The sequence below is a fragment of the Lynx canadensis genome, chromosome A1 (genome assembly GCF_007474595.2).
Source record: "Lynx canadensis isolate LIC74 chromosome A1, mLynCan4.pri.v2, whole genome shotgun sequence".
Taxonomy (NCBI): domain Eukaryota; kingdom Metazoa; phylum Chordata; class Mammalia; order Carnivora; family Felidae; genus Lynx; species Lynx canadensis.
In genome coordinates, this window is record NC_044303.2 from 28,570,124 (window position 1) to 28,583,132 (window position 13,009).

General features: G+C 36.3%; 1 protein-coding gene across 2 annotated transcripts in view; it reads left to right on the forward strand.

Annotated features, from left to right (window-relative positions):
* LOC115511098 (von Willebrand factor A domain-containing protein 8) overlaps positions 1 to 13,009 on the forward strand; it is a 289,504-nt gene that overhangs the window by 33,832 nt on the left and 242,663 nt on the right. The window lies entirely within an intron of this gene.

Below are 13,009 nucleotides of genomic sequence, written 5' to 3' on the forward strand. Positions count from 1 at the left end.
AAGATTATATGTCTCTAGGAATTAATCCATTTCTTCCATGTTGTCTAATTTGTTGGCATATAATTTTTCATAGTATTTTCCTATAAACTTTTGTATTTCTGTTGTGTCAGTTGTTATATCTCCTCTTTGGTTTCTGATTTTATTTATTTGGGTCCTTTCTCTTTTTCTGAATGAGTCTGGCTGAGGGCTTATCAGTTTTATCTTTTCAAAGAACCATCTCTTGGTTTCATTGATTTGATTTTTTTTTTTCAAATTTTATTTAATTATTTTTGGTCCCTATGCCATTTATTTCTGCTCTGATTATTTCTTTCCTTCCACTCACTATAGGTTTATTTGTTCTTCTGTTTCTAGTTCATTTAGGTATAAAATTAGATTGAGTTTTTTCTTGTTTCTTGAGGTAAGTCTGTATTGCTGTATATTTTGTAGAACTGTTTTGGCAGTATCGCAACAATTTTGGACCATTATGTTTTCCAATCTTTATTTGTCTCCATGTATTTTTTTAAATTTCTTCATTGGCCTATTCGTTGTTTTAGTATCATTTATCCTCCATGTGTTTGTGTTTTTTCCAGTTTTTTTCTTGTGATTGATTTCTTTTATACCATTGTGGTCAGAAGAGATTTCAGTCTTCTTACATTTATTAAGACTTGTTTTGTGGCCTAACATGTGATCTGTTCTGGAAAATGTCAACATGTGTTGAAAAGAATATGTCATCTGTTGTTTTTGGATGGAATGTTCTGTTGTCTCTGTTAAATTCATTTGGTCTAATGTGTCATTCAAACATAGTTTCCTCACTGATTTTCTGCCTGGATGATCCATCTATTGATGTAAGCAGGGTGTTAGAGTCCCCTACTATTATAGTATTACCATTAATTTCTTCCTTTGTATTCAGTAATATTTGCTTGATGTGTTTAGGTGCTCCAGTGTTGGGTGCACAGGTATTTACAATTATTATATCCTCTTGTTGGAGTGATCCCTATATCATTTTGTAATACCCTTTTTTTATCTCTTGTTACAGTCTGTTTTAAAAACTATTTTGTCTGGGATACCTGATACTATACTATACCTATTGCTACCCTGGCCTTTTTTTTTTTTCATGTCCATTTGCATGTTAAAGGTTTTTCCATCCCTTAGCTTTCATTATGTATGTATCTTCAGGTCTGAGATGAGTCTCCTGTAGGCAGTATATAGATGGGTCTTTTTTTTTATTAGAGCATTTCGGCCATTTATGTTAAAAATTTTTTTTTAATGTTAATCTTTGGGAGACACACACACACACACACACACAGCGCGAGTGGGAGAGAGGCAGAGAGGGAGACACAGAATTAGAAGCAGGCTCTAGGCTTTGAGTTGTCAGCACAGAGTCCGATGCTGGGCTCGAACTCACGAACCGTGAGATCATGACCTGAGCCAAAGTCAGACGCTTAACCTACTGAGCCACCCAGACACCCCTCGGCCATTTATATTTAAAGTAATTATTGATAGGTATGTAGTTATTGCCACTGTGTTCATTGTTTTCTGGTCATTTTTGTAGTTCTTCTCTGTTCCTTTCTCCTCTTGCATTCTTTGTGATCAATGAGTTTCTGTAGTGTGGTATTTGGCTTTCTTTTTCTTTATTTTTTGTGTATCTATGATAAGTTTTGGGTTTGTGGTGTCCATGAAAGTTAACTTGTAACACTCTATAGCAGTCTATGTTAAGTTGATGGTCATTTAAGTTCAAACACATTCTAAAAGAAAAAACAGAAACTTTTTTATTCCCTCCTCCATGTCTCATGTATATGCTGTTATTTTTTATATATTTTTGTTCCTAATTTTCTTATATCTAATCATGGCCATTTATTTTCCACTTAAAGAAGTTAGGGCAATCCTTAGGGCAATCTTTTAAGGGTCCTGAGGCATTTATAGTCATCAAAGATTACGGTAAGAATGAGGAGTTTGCTAGAAGTTAGTGAATTTAATGATGATGTTATATATCTATATTCTTTTTATGAGGAATATGTCAAAAAAAGAAAAGAAAGAAGGATATAACTTTGATTTGGTTTTGAAATTCACAATTTTTGTATGTGCCAGTGTATTTTGTAAACATTTTATACCTGGAAATAAAAAGGAAATATATCCTTCTAATCTTTTTTGTCTAGTTGCCTTTTTTGATTCCTAAGTGCTTTGTTTTTCTGTTTTTCCTGTGTTCAAAAAATACATGTACTTAGGATCCAAACCACTTTCTGAATATGTAGAACTTTATTGCTGATTTACAAGCCAGTCTCATCGTAGAAACAGGGCTTTCTGAGGTATTTGAAATAAAAGCCACTTGACAAAACTAGAGAGATAGTGAAAACGGACAGCAAAGGGAAAGGTATTCTTTACCAGAGCTCATTTAGTGCCATTGGGGCCTTAGAATTGAAGTAGCCGGGGATTTAAGATGGTAAAAGTTGCCACATTCCTGATTTTATGTTCTGTGGACTCCTGTTAAGAGATTAACAATCTGAAGGGGGCCTTTGGTAGTTCCCAGATCCTGTGATGCTTCCTGTGACTTTCAGAATTAGGTCGCTGCAGGCAGACACGCTCTACACAGGAGAGGAGTGATGTCCATTAACGCCCTCACCCAGGTGAGAAGGTGAGCCAAGTGAGGTTGACCGCTATTTCCATCAGTCTGTCTCTTTCCTCTTGGCAAACCTCCTTCTGTGCTGCTTCGGGCAGGAGACTCCACATTTATCCCTAACGACCCTCCCTGAATCCATCAACTCCTCCCTGTCTCCCACCTCGTGAAGAAGTGCTTGTTTCCCTGCTGCACAGTGTCTCTCCCATGGGGACCAGTTTAGAGAGAGCAGCTCTGGTTTTGCGGGGAAAGTGCCACAGGGTACACATTAAGCTGATCAAAAGAGTTGTCAAGTAATGCAGCCATGGCCCACTTCTTAGCCTGCTCCTCATCCACCCTAACCCCCACAGCCAGGTAGCAGTCTAGCATCATTTGCTTTTGCCAGGATCTACTATAGTGATGAACATCTCCAGTAGCTCCAGCCCACTATCTGTAGACCCGTTGTTGAGAATTTGGTGGAAAGCGTATTTGGCATGTGGAATTTTACTTCATTGGATTTTTAAGAACACATCAGTTATGTTGGTTGAATATTTGTAGGTATTTCTTTCTCTCTCTGTCTCTGTCTCTCTCTTTTGATAAAAACATTGAAGTTCTGCTCTTTTCACAAGTATCAATTATATAATGCTATAGTCATCTCATTTTACACTGTATCCTCAGATCGTATTTATTTTATACCTGAAAGTTTGTACCCTTTTACCAGCCTCTCCATATTTCCTCTCAGCCCCTGACAACCAAACTACTTTTCTACCCTCTTTTTCTAAGAGTTTGACTCTTTTTAAAAGTTTCTACGTGTAAGTGATACCATAGAGTTTGTATTTGTCTATGTCTGATTTATTTTACTTAACATAATGCCCTCGGGGTCCGTCCATGTTGTCACAAATGACAGGACTTCCTGCTTTCTCGTGGCTGAATAATAGTCCATTATATGTGTAAAAACATATTTTCTTTACCCATTCATCTGAGGATGGACACTTAAGTTGTTTATCTTGGCTCTCGTGAATAATGTCACAGTGAACACAGGAGTGCAGGTATCTCCTGCACTAGGAGTGGGATTGCTGGATCACATGGTAGTTATATTTGAATGTTTTGAGGAACCTCCATACTCTTTCCATAGTGGTTGTACATTCAATTTACATTCCCACCAACAGTGCACAAGTGTTGCCTTTTCTCCATATCTTTACCAGCATTTGTTATCTCTTGTCTTTTTGATAATAGCAGGTATGAGGTGATCTCATTGTGGTTTTATTTGCATTTCCAGATGATTAGTGATGCTGAGCACCTTTTCTTGTACCTGTTGGCCATTTAGAAAAATGTCTGTTCAGGTCCTCTCCCCATTTTAAAATCAAATTGTGTTTTTTTCCCCATTGAGTTGTATGAGTTGTTCATATATTTTGGATATTAACCTCTTATCAGATATATGACTTACAAATATTTTCTTAATTCAGTAAGTTGCATTTTCATTTTGTTGGTTTTCTTTGATGTGCAGAAGCTTTTTCTTCTTAGTTTGATGCAGTCCCACTTGTTTATTTGGGGGTTTGTTGCCTTTGCTTTTGAAGTCACATTCAAAAAATCCAATACTGGGGCATCTGGGTGGTTCATTCAGTTAAGTGTCTGAGTCTTGGTTTCAGCTCAGGTCATGATCTCGCAGTTCGTAGGATTGAGCCTCATGTTGGCTGTCGGCACAGAGCCTGCTTGGGATTCTCTCTCTCCTTCTCACTCTCTGCCCCTCCCCGCTCATGCTTGCTCATACTCTTTCAAAATAAATAAATAAACATTAAAAAAAATCCAAGACTGATGTCAAGGAGCTTACTATCTATATTTTCTTCTAGGAATTTTGTGGTTTCAGGTCTTAACATTCAAGTCTTCAGGCCATTTTCAGTTGATTTTTTATGTATAGTCTAAGATAGAGGTCCAGTTTCATTTTGCGTATGGCTCTACAGTTTCCCTCATACCATTTATTGAAGAGAATATCCTTTCCCGAATGTATGTTCTTGATTCCTCTGGTTTTTTTTTTTTTTTTGACCCCTTTGTTATAAATTTGTTTACCATGTATGTGTGGGTTTATTTCTGAGCTCCCTATTCTGTTCCATTGATCTATGTGTCTTTTTATGCCAGTATCATATAGTTTTTATTACTTTAGCTTGAAATGAGTAAGTGTGATGTCTCCAACTTCGTTCTTTCTCAAGACTTTTTGGCTAATCAGTGCCTTTTGTGTTGGTTCCATACACATTTTAGGATTGTTTGTTTTATTTCTGTGAAAAATGCCATTGGAATTTTGGTAGGGATTACATTGAACCTTTAGATTGCTTTAGGCTTTGGAACATTTTAACAATACTAATTCTTTCAATCCATGAGCACAGAAGATCTTTCCATTTATTTGCCTTCTTCACTTTCTTTCATTAATATTTTACAGTTTTCAATTTATTTATCTTAAAATTTATCTCTTTTGGTGAAAACATTTAAATTATACTCTTTTTGTAGATATTAAACATGTGTAGGTATTTAATTAGAATATATTGCATCCCATAATCTATTCTGTAAGGAATAGGAGAAGTAAATCAGATCATGTCATTTCCCTGCTTAGAATCTGTCAATAGCTTCCTGTCATACTTAGAATAAAACAAGAATGCCTTACCCTCACTTATGAGCCCTCCATCACTGCTTTTCAGCTTTGGCTGCCTACTAGAATCACCCAAGGAACTTTGAAATCCTTCCAGGGGCGCCTGGGTGGCTCAGTCAGTAAAGTATCCAACTTCGGCTTAGGTCATGATCTCACAGTTCATGGGTTTGAGCCCCACGTCAGGCTCTGTGCTGACAGCTCAGAGCCTGGAGCCTGCTTCAGATTCTGTGTTTCCCTCTCTCTCTTCCCCTCCCCTGCTCGCACTCTGTCTCTCTTTCTTTCTCTCTCTGTCTCTCAAAAGTAAACATTAAAAACAATTAAAAAAAAAAAAAAGAGAGAGAAAGTCTTCCAGTGTCCAGGCCCTATCATCAGACAGTCTGATGTATTTGGTCTGAATGGAACCCAGACTTCAGTATTTTTACAGAAGCTAGCTGGTAATTCTAACAGACAGTCAAGGTTGAGAACCACCGCCCATGTCTGCCTCTCCAGCCTCCTGGCTCCCTGCTGGACCCCCTGCTGATTATGTTTCACCTTCTTGCTACTTTCAGTCCCTTATGTCTGTCTAGCTTCTGTTTTAGGGCCTTTGCACAGGTTGTTGCCCAGGCCTCTAACCCCTGATTTCACACGGACTCTTGTCATTCAAACTGGCAACTTAAATATGCTTTGAGAAAGCATCCTTGACCCAACAAATCATTTGCTATCACATTACATGATATTTTCTGTATAGCCCTGACCCACTATGTGATCTTTTTTTTTAGTTGTGCTCCTCCCTCCCTTCCTTCCCTCTCGTCCTCTGTCCCTTTTCCTTTGTCTATTTTTGTTCTCTTCCCCCTGGAATGTAAGGACTGTTTATTGTTCCACTGTTGTATCCTCAGCACCTGGAACTGTGCCTTGCATGTAGTCAGCAGTCAATATATGACGGAAAAGATAAATAAATTTGGGGTAATTCACATCACTTTTAAGAGACCAGCTCAAATTTGACCTCTGTCAACTTTCTTTACTAATTCCTACTCGTTTTCCTGTTACGTTTTCTTTAAATCCTAAAATAAGAATATCTTCTGTCATATAGCATTGTTTTATGACTCCTATTAGTATCCTGAACTGTTAACTTAGATTAAATTTCAATGTATTTGTATTGTTTTTTCTCCACTTGGTTCTAATTCAGCTGTTATGTATTAAATACCCACCAAATGCCAGACATCTCATTTAATTCCAAAGATATTTTACTCACGTCATCCATTTATCGCAAGGAAGTGGCAAATTTGGAATTGAAACCCAGCCTTCCTCATTCTGTACCTGCTGTTTCCGTGTTGGCTGATCGGAAGGGATTTGAGTGTTGAATGAGGCCAAACCTGTTCCAGGTGTCTTTACTGAATACTGAACTGCTTGTTAGTACTTAAAACAACAAGATTTTATGATCTTGTGACTTGCTTTTAAAAACTAATTTAGTAAAAGGCAAATATTATTGCAAATATTTAAGCTAGAATTGATTGCACCTTTCTCACCTGTTCTTCTAATGGAGTCATACCCCTGTGATAAAATGCAGGAAAGTTTGCCCTACCATTTGGATAAAATGTGGTTCTCCAGTTTGTGTGTGTCGGGGTTCTACTCGGGAACATCTCTGCTTTTACCTTTCTTTTTTGAAAGTCTTCTCATTCTCTTTTATATACTTAGTTGTCCATGAGCATTTCTGCACGAGCTTTAATAAGTTGCTCGTTCTTAAAATATTGTTATCTTTAGGTTGTGGTTTTTGCTGCGGACCATGGCATCCATTCTAGCTGTCTAAAATGGAGAGGGATTTCTCACTGGGTATCAGGTAGCGTATAAAATTTCTGGGAGAGACAGGGAGCAGTGTTTAGATTTTACCCAGATGGAGTTGACGGAGCCAGGAGAACTGCAGCCGTAGCTACCCTAGTCCCCTCTAGCTGGCTGTCACCTAATCTCATTGTTCACTGCAGTGCCTAGTTGTGCCTGTGCAAGAATGCTTTAGTTGCATAGTTAGAACTTTAGTTGCAAAGCATCTAAGAAGTAATGTTTCCAGTTTTCTAGCCTCTGTAGTACAAGAAGGATAGAAGGGTATTTGATTGGGTATCTTGACTGAATACATATGATATCTTTTATACCTACAGTGACCTTGACTTATGTTTTATTTTGCAACTTTATTAAGATGTTTTTTTGTTGGGTCAGTTGTTAGTGAGACAGTGGGTTTGACCTCTGGTTAGCTTTAGTGAGAAGAATTTTGTTCTGTGTTCATAGAATAAGTCTTTGACCAGAAGAGATCATCTTGCATAGATCCCACTGGTTACAATGAAGAGAGCTATAAATTATTCAAATCAACTTTTTCCCAATGCTAGCAGAGTAACTTAAAACAATCATGGTAGGCTTGTAAGGCCATCATTGTGTACATAAAGGAGGTATTTATTATATGTGTGATGGGTTAAAAATAGCTCTTTAAGAGAAGAACTTGGGGGAGAAGCATGAAAGGGTTTATAAATAATTTTACAATATGTAAAACGAGAGGCTTCTTTGAGATCAAACATAAATGACACTAAAGAATGTTGGCAACATGCCTTGTATTCTGTTCAGTGAGCATACTTAGACTGTAAATAATGGCTTCATTTCTATTCTAGGACCTAAAAATTATTAACATTCTGTGTTTATACAGTATTTATGCACTATGCTGCCACTAATAGGTATGGACATAATTAATCCCTTATTGCAAAATTGATGGCTTACATCAGCTAGTCTTGGTGTATTCTTTTATGCAGTTAAATCCCAGATTTTCTTGGTATTTATACTCTACTGACAGGTATTTTTTGGCAGGGTATTTTTACTTACTTGAGCAAAACTTATTTGAGATAGAGCTGGAAAGCCCCCAGAATTTCAGCTAGTTTCTTTTGGGGAGAAAAATCATTAATACTACTTACCCCAATCAAAAAAAATTAAATGCCCATAGTTTATAAATATGTATGAATATATATAAATATATATAAATAAATATATATATATCTTTATTTAATTTTGAGAGAGAGAGAGAGACAGAACGTGAGCAGGGGAGGAACAGAGAGAGGAGACACAGAATCCCAAGCAGGTTCCAGGCTCTGAGCTGTCAGCACAGAGCCTGATGTGGGGTTCGGACCCACGAACTGCGAGATCATGTCCTGAGCCGAAGTCGGACGCTTAATCGACTGAGCCACCCAGGTGCCCCTCACAGTTTATGTTTTTGATTCAGAAATCAGAAAGTGAAGAATTATGTAATTACTGTTAACTAAAACATCTTTATTATAATCTTTTATACATATATTCAAAGATATTTTTAAACAACAGTGTAGACTAGCTGTGTTTAGGGACATCTTGGGGTGTGGAAACATCACAGTCACCAATTTCTGACTCTTCTCAAAGAACTTGATTGAGAAGCAGCGTTTGTGGAGGGTAGGTAGCCTGAGAGGTGTACAATTGCTACGTTCTTATATTATCTCTGCAATATATCCATGTACTGATCAATCCAAACTAGCCCCTTCTCTGTGGAACTTCTTTCACTGATATTTATTGTAATATTTTTGAGGACAACCCAGCTCCTCTGCTTATTAGCTGCGTGTCCTTGATTGGGTGAGCTAATCTCTTCATACCTCAGTTACTTCATCTGTACGATAAAGGCAATAATTGTTCTTATCTCTTAGGGTTATAAGATTACACAAGTTAATTTATGTACAGTACTTGGCACGTAGTAAGCTCTCCATAAGTATTGGTGGCTATAATTATTGTTATTTCTATTTTTAAGTTCTTAACATATTGTTCTTTATATGATGACCTGACCCATGGAAGAAATTTTCCTCTGTCTCATCACCAAGAATTATAGTACTGCTTCTTTTTGGTGTCAATGCTATGGTTATTAGGACTTACATAACTTGTTTTGTGTGTGTGTTAGATATTAAAAAAATTAGATCCGCATTTTAGATTCTTCTTACAATGCATGCTTTGTGTATTATCTTTACCTTTCTTCATTTCATTTTCCCTTGTTTAGTTTTCTGTATCCACTTATTTCAGATTTTATAACATACATCATACATATTTTTGCAAGCCAACTTTTAAACACTTTCTGAAATTCTGGGTTCATATATGTGGTGGAAACATGTATTTTTAATCTAATTAAAGCCATATTCTATATATACTTTGAATACTACATTTGCAATAATTTAAATTTTCCATCAGAAAATTACATATGCTTTTACTGTAAAATTTTACTCGATTATCAATATTTGCATTTCAAGACAGGTAGCTTTAGGCTCCTGGGTGGCTTAGCTCGTTGAGCATCTGACTTTGGCTCAGGTCATGATCTCACGGTTTTTGAGTTCAAGCCCTGCATTGGGCTCTGTGCTGACAGCTCAGAGCCTGGAGCCTGCTTCAGATTCTGTGTCTCCCTCTCTCTCTGCCCCTTCCCTGCTCACACTGTGTCTCCCGAAGAAGAAAGAAAGAAAGAGAGAGAGAGAGAGAGAGAGAGAGAGAGAAAGAAAGAAAGAAAGAAAGAGGAAGGAAGGAAAGAAGGGAGAAAGAAAGATAAAAAGGAAGAAAGACAGCTCAAATTCCTTATATGCTGAAAATTTACTATAATATTTTTGTATATCTTTCTGAATGATATTATGCCTTGGACAAGTAATTCTAGTCTTATTCTAGCTCCTTGACACACAGATGCTTTTGGGACTTATTCCATCTAACTAATGACTTACATCCAGGTCTCTCAAGGAAATGTCAGAAAATTAGCATATATCATTCAAAGGTGCTAAAAACCTTAAGGCATATAATTGCCTTAGGGTTCAGATCTATGTTTTATGATACATTTCATGCAGTTATGCTTCTCATTGTAATAAAACTTTTTTTTCAGTAGGGTTTTTCCCTACTGAAAAATGAAAAGAGCAAAATTATTAATTAAAAAAAAGCAAAATTTCAAGTGACCCAGAATCTTAAGAGATATACGGACGTTTTCCAGGAATCTGAATGAGAAGGTGAAGTGTTGAAGGTTAGACAATGGTAGCTCTAAAGGAACTGGATTTCATGTCCTGTTGTTTTAAAATTTTTAAGGAAATGCAGAAAGAGGAAATGGTCCGGGCTCTATGATATCATTGGTACTATTTTTATTCTGTTAAGTTCAAAAGTTTCAGGGATAAGAAAAATATATGCAAAAACTGGGATATGCATCTTTTTTTGATTTTATTAGTGTACCTTCAAAATAATCATATGGAGCAAGCACATTTTCTTTTTTTAATTTTGGCCTTCCACTTGCTTTGGGGATGTGTGAGTAGGCAGGAAGAATAAAGAAATGATATATTTTCAACAATTTCATGACCCAGTGTATGTTAAAATAAATACAGATATTATAACAATTTCACAGTACTAAAATACAAATATTCTATGGACCGGAACACTTGAAAATGCTGTTACTCTATTTTAGAGATTAGCCTGTTGTTGAAATTAATTCATATTACTGAGCAATTCAGACTATGCTGAAAAAAAGCCTATCAATATAATTAGGTTTGATTAGGTTGAGTTGGATGAAAGTTCAGCTTTATTTTGGTGTTCTTGCACTCTTGCACAATCAAAAATAATTTCTGATTTTAACTCATATTATGGAAAGTGGGGACAATTATCTCTTTAAGGAAAAGCTGGAATCTCCCTCTTTTCTCCCAGTACAGGCTTTTAATTATGAAAACTAGAAGCTTGTATTAAAAGGAATGTTTCTTCTCTTTCTCAGGAGGATTTTTATTTTAATGCGAAGTCATACTAGAAGTGAAGAATGACTCTTTTTTTTGCATAATAGTGTAAGAGAGTTTAGGTGGTAAAACTGGAGTGAGCTAGTCTTCCAAGAAATGCCAAGTGTTTTCCATTTTTTTACTCCTGTAAGGATTGAAGAAAGGGAGAGTATTTCTGGTCTGTAGTTGTGGCTGGCTGCATTAGCAGCACCGAGCTCTGTTGATCTATGACTGCTCCTTATGTAGCAACAAATAATCTTGTTTACTTCAGTCAGCGATGGCTGTCTTACTGGTAAATATTTACTCATTTGAACGAGGCAAGTTTTGGTAGGCATTGAATGAATTAACAAGATGTGAAAGTATTTGGAATCCTCATCAAATGAAGCGGTGCTTTTTGTAGCATTCACAGAATGGTGATTTGAGGGTATCTTGGTATGAGAGTAAGGAATTTTCTCTACTGAAATTAAAAAAAAAAAAAGTTACCAGTTGCCAGCCTCAGCCACTCAGGAGTCTGAACGTCCCATGGCACCGTCCCATTCCTCACCTCCTTTTCCTGGGCCCACGCAAAAAGACTCAAGAGCTCAAATGGGTCAGGATACCATCTATTTGCAATATGAAGCTGGCATTTTCAAAATTAACACCCATCCATTCCTTTAAAAATATAGTATCAATGGGATGCTCTCTTCATCCCCTCTGAATACCAATAGGAACACCTGAAGGAAACAAGGCCTACTCCTTCCTTTTTTTTTCCTTCATTTTTTTCACCTCTTAATTTATACTCTTTTGTTACACATTTTGTACGTCCTTGTATAATCTCATAATTCCTACTAGAATAAGAAAGGGGTATAAATAAATAGGATGAGACAGACTTTCACATTGAGTCAATGTTTCTATTTTAAAGCAGTTTCCCACTGGAGGGGGCATTTAAGTTACCATGTAATTAATATTTAATTAAACATTATAAGGTAATGTTACAAGGTGGTGAGCCCCACCTTGGATCTGCTGAATCCAGATCTTCAGGATGAGAGGGGCTTATGCTTATGCTTATGTATTTTCCAAAATTTCCCCCAGCTATTTCTGATACATATCTTTGACTTAGAAGTACTGTGCTAAGACATGTTTTCTGTTTGTTTTATTCTCTAGAACAATACATGATGTAACTCTATAGTGAATATTTTTCTGAAATAATTATTGCCAAGAATTTTTTTAATTTACCTATTTTATATTAATTTTAGAAAGATTTATTTGTGTATTTGGTTGTTTTTCAGAATTTGATTATGAAATGACCCACAACGATTTATTTAATTTGTCCTATTTTTATCCATTTCTTGTTCTTACATGGCATACCCATGGGTAAGAGTGATCTCATTCTCACTCTGAACCGTCTCAGTAAATGCTGACGATGGTGATCAATTTAGTATTGACTATTGCAACTATCACTGGCTGCATAGAATGCCATGCTCATATAATTTGCATAGAACTTAAAATTCATAGTTGAAGAATTAAATGAAATTAATGAGCTAAGCCAAATTTTGATAAGGTGTCAAGCCAGACCTTTAGGGCTATGGGGACTTGGTGAGTTGAATGTTACCATTCTCAAGTGCTTTTATGATTCAGTATAGGCCTATTCACACTTCCTAAGTCAGTACTTTTTTGATAGTGAGAAAACTGAAATGATGAATACTTACATTTTCATCTTGGCTTCAGTGTAGATCTGTTGCCATTGTGAATATAAGCAAATGTATTAGTTTTCTGTCTTCTTGAAACTGGAGTTGGATATCAAAGAATTTACAAAAGACTTTAAGTTTCAGGATAAAATCGATTGTAAAAGTTGAAATTTTGTTTGCCATAAGTTGCACAAAAGTTATCTGAAGGTGATAACAGAAAGCAAACTGTTATCTTCATCATTAATACATGTAAGAAAAAATTATTCATGTTACATGGCACCTCTAATTTTTTCAAGTAAGCAGACATTTATATGCCACTGCTATTATAGTTTGCTTAAATCTGTTACACTGCTTTAACACAAGCGCATTGCGTGTGTGCTTT